We start from the raw sequence: 5,787 nt of genomic DNA, 5'->3' as shown, positions 1-5,787 counted from the left end.
AGTATGTTTAGAGCATGTTTGTGTATGTTTAGAGCATGTTTGTGTATGATTAAGTATGATTACAGAATGTTTGTGTATGCTTGAGTATGTTTACAGCATGTTTGTGTATGTTTGAGTATGTTTAGAGCATGTTTACAGCATGTTTGTGTATGTTTAGAGCATGTTTGTGTATGTTTAGAGCATGTTTGTGTATGATTAAGTATGATTACAGAATGTTTGTGTATGCTTGAGTATGTTTACAGAATGTTTGTGTATGTTTAGAGCATGTTTACAGCATGTTTGTGTATGTTTAGAGCATGTTTGAGTATGTTTAGAGCATGTTTGTGTATGATTAAGTATGATTACAGAATGTTTGTGTATGCTTGAGTATGTTTACAGAATGTTTGTGTATGTTTAGAGCATGTTTACAGCATGTTTGTGTATGTTTAGAGCATGTTTTTGTATGTTTAGAGCGCATGGTTTGTGTATGATTAAGTATGATTACAGAATGTTTGTGTATGCTTGAGTATGTTTACAGAATGTTTGTGTATGTTTAGAGCATGTTTACAGCATGTTTACAGCATGTTTGTGTATGTTTAGAGCATGTTTTTGTATGTTTAGAGCATGTTTGTGTATGCTTGAGTATGTTTACAGAATGTTTGAGTATGTTTAGAGCATGTTTACAGCATGTTTGTGTATGTTTAGAGCATGTTTTTGTATGTTTAGAGCATGTTTGTGTATGATTAAGTATGATTACAGAATGTTTGTGTATGCTTGAGTATGTTTACAGAATGTTTGTGTATGTTTAGAGCATGTTTACAGCATGGTTGTGTATGTTTAGAGCATGTTTTTGTATGTTTAGAGCATGTTTGTGTATGATTAAGTATGATTACAGAATGTTTGTGTATGCTTGAGTATGTTTACAGAATGTTTGTGTATGTTTGAGTATGTTTAGAGCATGTTTACAGCATGTTTGTGTATGTTTAGAGCATGTTTGAGTATGTTTAGAGCATGTTTGAGTATGTTTAGAGCATGTTTGTGTATGTTTAGAGCATGTTTGTGTATGATTAAGTATGATTACAGAATGTTTGTGTATGCTTGAGTATGTTTAGAGCATGTTTAGAGCATGTTTGTGTATGTTTAGAGCATGTTTGTGTATGATTAAGTATGATTACAGAATGTTTGTGTATGCTTGAGTATGTTTACAGCATGTTTGTGTATGTCTGTGTATGTTTACAGCATGTTTGAGTATGTTTAGAGCACTTTTGAATATATTTAGAGTGTGTGTTTGTGCGTTTGAGTAGAGTGTGTTTAGAGGGTGTTTAAGTACGTTTAGAGTGTGTTTGTGTATCTTTGAGTATATCTTTGTTTTGAACATGCTTGTATATGTTCACGCTGAGTTCAGACCTTCATCAGGGCATCTTCAGTTTTCTCTGGGTTGTTCTTCAGAGCTTGTGCCTTGTCTGTGATGGGAACCGGCATGAATCTGATGGTGTAATTCCTGTAAACGATGAACGACAAACATCACTGAGCCTGATGATCAGACACACACAGAATCTGAAGCTAAAGAAGAGCTCAGACGCACTTTTCCAGAGCAGCAGCTACGTCCTGCCGGCCCTGAGCGCTGACACAGTTACGGTCCCAGATCACCGTCCTGAAACACACACACACAGTGAACCCTGTATATTTGTGAACCTGAGTGTGTATCAGATGATCATGTGGACGGTGTGTGCGCCACCTGAGTTTGGTTGATCTGCAGGGCTTTGGCCAGCATCTTCACCCCAAAGTCGCCCATGCTGTTCCCGCTGATGTCCAGATGGGTCAGACTGCTGTTTCCTCCCAGAGCATTAAGCACCATTGACAGATCCGCCTTCAGCCACGAGTCCGCCAGAGAGACGCCAGCGGCTACACACACACAGAGTTAAAGGACTTACCCTGAGAGCAGTATCTCAAACATGACAGATCTACACTCACAGAATCCTCTTCCTGAATCATGTGGACCAGAGAGACCAGAACCTGCCTGAGATTCCTGCAGAGAAACACTCACACATTCAGACGCGAGTGAATGAGAACTGAACCGGCACTGATTTAAGATTATCGTTAATCCATCACGTCCTGCTACAAACCATCATTAATAAGTAATGATGTAATATAATATGTAATCATTCTCATTTATTCTCTCATATGTTGATTTATTACCTCATATTTCTCATGTTCAATACTGTCGAAAATTCTGCCAAACTGAATCACAAGATATTGTTTTATATGACTTCGTATTTTTGTTCCGCTATTTTGAGCATTTTGGAAAAGTTAAAAAAAAAGTTAATAGAATTAAGCATGTCTTAAATAGAAATTTCTAAAGGTGCATTTCAAACACTTATTATTTACATTATCTAATGTTTTAAGAGATAATCTATTTGATTTACATTACTGTTAAAAAAAAAATAACTTTTATTCAGCAAGGCTGCATTAAACTGATCAAAAGTGACAGTAAAGACATTAATAATGTCACAAAAGATTTCTATTTCAAATAAATGCTGTTTTATTCATCCGTAAATCCTGAAAAATAAAATATATCACAGTTTCCACAAAAAAAATTAATAAGCAAAACTGTGTTGATAATAATCGGAAATGTTTCTTGAGCAGCAAATCATCATATTAGAATGATTTCTGAAGATCATGTGACACTGAAGACTGGAGTAATGATGCTGAAAATACAGCTCTGATCACGAGAATAATTTACATTTACACAGATATTCACACAGAAAAACAGATTTTAACCGGTAATAATATTTACAAATTTTACTGTTTTTACTTTATTTTTGATCAAATAAATGCAGCAGAGACTTCTTTCAAAAACATTTTAAAAAATTTGAATTATTCCAAACTTTTGGATAAAAGCATCTGCTGAATGTATAAATGGAACTGTAAATGTATATATACACTGCATTATGTTTACAACCTCAGCTCACACTGATTGTAAAAGTTCTATTGATCTGTGAAGGTCACATGACCTCCAAACTGAATCGAGGCTGTAGAGTCTCACTTGGTTTTGATGTTGCTTAAGTTTCTGCCGATGGACAAGTGTCTGATGCAGCGGTTCTTCCCGAGCCACACGAGCAGCGTGGACAGATCCAAGTCCAGTCCTGAGACACAAACGTACAAACTACACAACAGCAGATGACAACAGCCTTCCAGTGTGTGTGTGTGTGTGTGTATTAACCGTTGTCTGATATGTCCAGGCTGGTGATGTTGGGGATCTCAGCGATACAGCCTTCCAGAATCTGAGAGCCTGCTGAGCGCAACTGAACACAAGAACAACAATGCATGAGGAACACACAGCAGACACCAACCGGAGCAGAACGAACATCAGACATGCAGCGGGAAGGTTCTGTGTGGTACCTCACAGCTGCTGATGTTCAGAGAAACATCTCACAGGTTAGTGTTACAGGCCAGACCCAGGAGCAGAGCTCTGAAGACATCAAACATCAGCAGAACATTAGCAGAAAATCAGGAAAAGGCCAGTAAAACACCAGGAATACATCAGCAGAACATCAGAAAATTACCAGCAGAATTTGAACCGAGCATTAAAAGGACACCAGAAGAACATCACAATAGCAGGAGAAGAACATCAGCATCACATAAACATGGTGTTGATGGACAGATGGAGACTCACTTGAGTCCTTCAGCAGGTAGTTTAGTTCCAGACAGACAGATGTTCTGGAGAGACAAAGCGCTGCTGAAGAACTGCTTGAAGGAGGACGGAAACCCCTTCCCTTTCCTGCAGAACAGAAGATCAGACTGACACAGCTGGATCCAGCAGAGACCTCAACATCTGTGTGTGTGTGTGTGTGTGTGTGTGTGTGTGTGTGTGTGTGTGTGTGTGTGTGTGTGTGTGTGTGTGAGAATGTGAGTGTATCTGAGTGTAAGTGAAAGAGTGTGTGAGAGTGAGTGTGAGTGAATGTGTGAGTGTGCACATGTTTTTGTGACACATCAGGACACAACTTTGTATAATGAGAAGGGTATAACACAGGTATTACAAGGAGAAGGTGACTTTTCAGGACATTACTCAATGTCCCCACTTTTCAAAACGCATAGAAATCACACAGAATGGAGTGTACTGAAAATCTGCAATAGCACAAAGTTTGCTGTAAGGTGTAGGGTTGGTGTAGGGTGATAGAATATACAGTTTGTACAGTATAAAAACCATTACGACTATGGGATGTCCCCACTTTTGTCACAAAAACAAACGTGTGTGATTGTGAATGTGTACGAGTGTGAGTGTACGTGAGTGTGAGAGTTTGTGTGTGTGAGAGAGAGAGTGTGCGAGTGTGAGTGTGTAAGTGAGTGTGTGTGTTGTTTATTATGTATGAGTGTAAGTGTGTGTTGTACATTTATCATCGAGGCAGTTATTGGCCAGACTGATAGTGTGTAATGCTGAGTTAGGATACTGTCTCAATGCAGCAGCAAACCTCTGAGCAAAATCACTGAAACACACACACACACACACACACACACACACACACACACACACACACATTTACTTAGCTATCTAAATGGGGACATTCCATAGGTGTAATGGTTTTTCTACTATACAGACTGTATATTCTATCTCCCTACACCAACCCTATGTCTAAACCAACCCCTTACAAGAAACTTTCTGAATTTTTACAATTTTAAAAAACTTTGTTTACTTTATTTTTATACCAGTTTTTTAAGTAGGTACACACACACACACACACATATAAGATTTTGTCAGGTTTAGCTCACTTTTGAGTACAAATTTGTCCCTAAAATATGGTTTAGTAGGCACACACACACACACACACACACACACACACACACACACAGTCTGTTTCTCTCTCTCTCTGTGTGTGCGCATGGGCGACATTTGACTCTTGTTTTTTGTTGTTGTTTTTTTAAAGCAAAAAAAAAAAAAAAAAACAGAGAGAAAAGGGCAAAAGAAATCTTTTTCGGATGTTTTGCCCCACCACGCATCAAAGCAGTCAATACAGTGCAGTCAACAATAACTTAAAAAGGTTGCCTGTGTTTACTAAACTGTGGAGCTTTGACTGGTTGCTGATTTGAATGATGATGCTTCCTTTTTTAAGTGGCCTTTCATTTTTAACCAGAAATGTGCATGGTTTTCTGATGTTTATTTAAGTTTTCAGTGTCACATTTTTATGTGTGTCTTTTTCCTGTGCCATTTGAAATGTGTCCGTTTTGAATCGTTGGTGAGACGTAAGGGAAAAAAACAATCAGTTTTGGGACTAGTCTGTCATAAATTCTACCGTCCGTTACTGGAAATGAAAATGGTTGATATGTCCCAAGGTCTCAAAGTTTACTTGCTTTCAGTCCGTGAACTGGATACTCGCCCACACATCCTCACACTGTCTGTGGAAGTTTGGCCAGGACCGGTTCCGGGAGAAATCACTGAGGCATTTTTGTCCCATCCATTGCTTTGGTTATCACTGTGTCAGTCTCTGACATTTCTAGAATGAATGTCATTCCCGAAATGTTGCAGCATGTGTCTGAAAAATGAAAGTTTCATACAAATTCGGAATGGATTATAGCCTAGAAAACACACAAAGTGCACTCCATTATTATCACTAAAAGCATCAAGAGATCATTATGAGGTGATTCACAAGCATGCAAAACTCCAGCGCTTTTAACAGTAAGTGAATTAAAAAAAACAACGAATCTCATATTCAACCTCCATCAAAACATCACTTCGGCACAAACAACAGAAAATCAGTTTGGAGAAGATCAACAGCAGTTCAGACTATGAAAAGATAATGCAGAAAAGCC

General features: G+C 38.2%; 1 long non-coding RNA gene across 1 annotated transcript; it reads right to left on the bottom strand.

The window, feature by feature from the left end:
- Nucleotides 1-3,056: 3,056 nt before the first annotated feature.
- Nucleotides 3,057-3,827, bottom strand: LOC122143300. Its single transcript, XR_006159102.1, has 4 exons — nt 3,656-3,827; nt 3,382-3,451; nt 3,203-3,284; nt 3,057-3,125 (listed from the first exon to the last, which is right to left on the bottom strand). It is a non-coding gene; the product is annotated as an uncharacterized LOC122143300 (long non-coding RNA).
- Between the last annotated feature and the right edge of the window lie 1,960 nt (nt 3,828-5,787).

This window comes from Cyprinus carpio, unplaced genomic scaffold (assembly GCF_018340385.1).
Source record: "Cyprinus carpio isolate SPL01 unplaced genomic scaffold, ASM1834038v1 S000001246, whole genome shotgun sequence".
NCBI lineage: Eukaryota > Metazoa > Chordata > Actinopteri > Cypriniformes > Cyprinidae > Cyprinus > Cyprinus carpio.
This window is presented reverse-complemented; position numbering and strand designations above follow the sequence as displayed.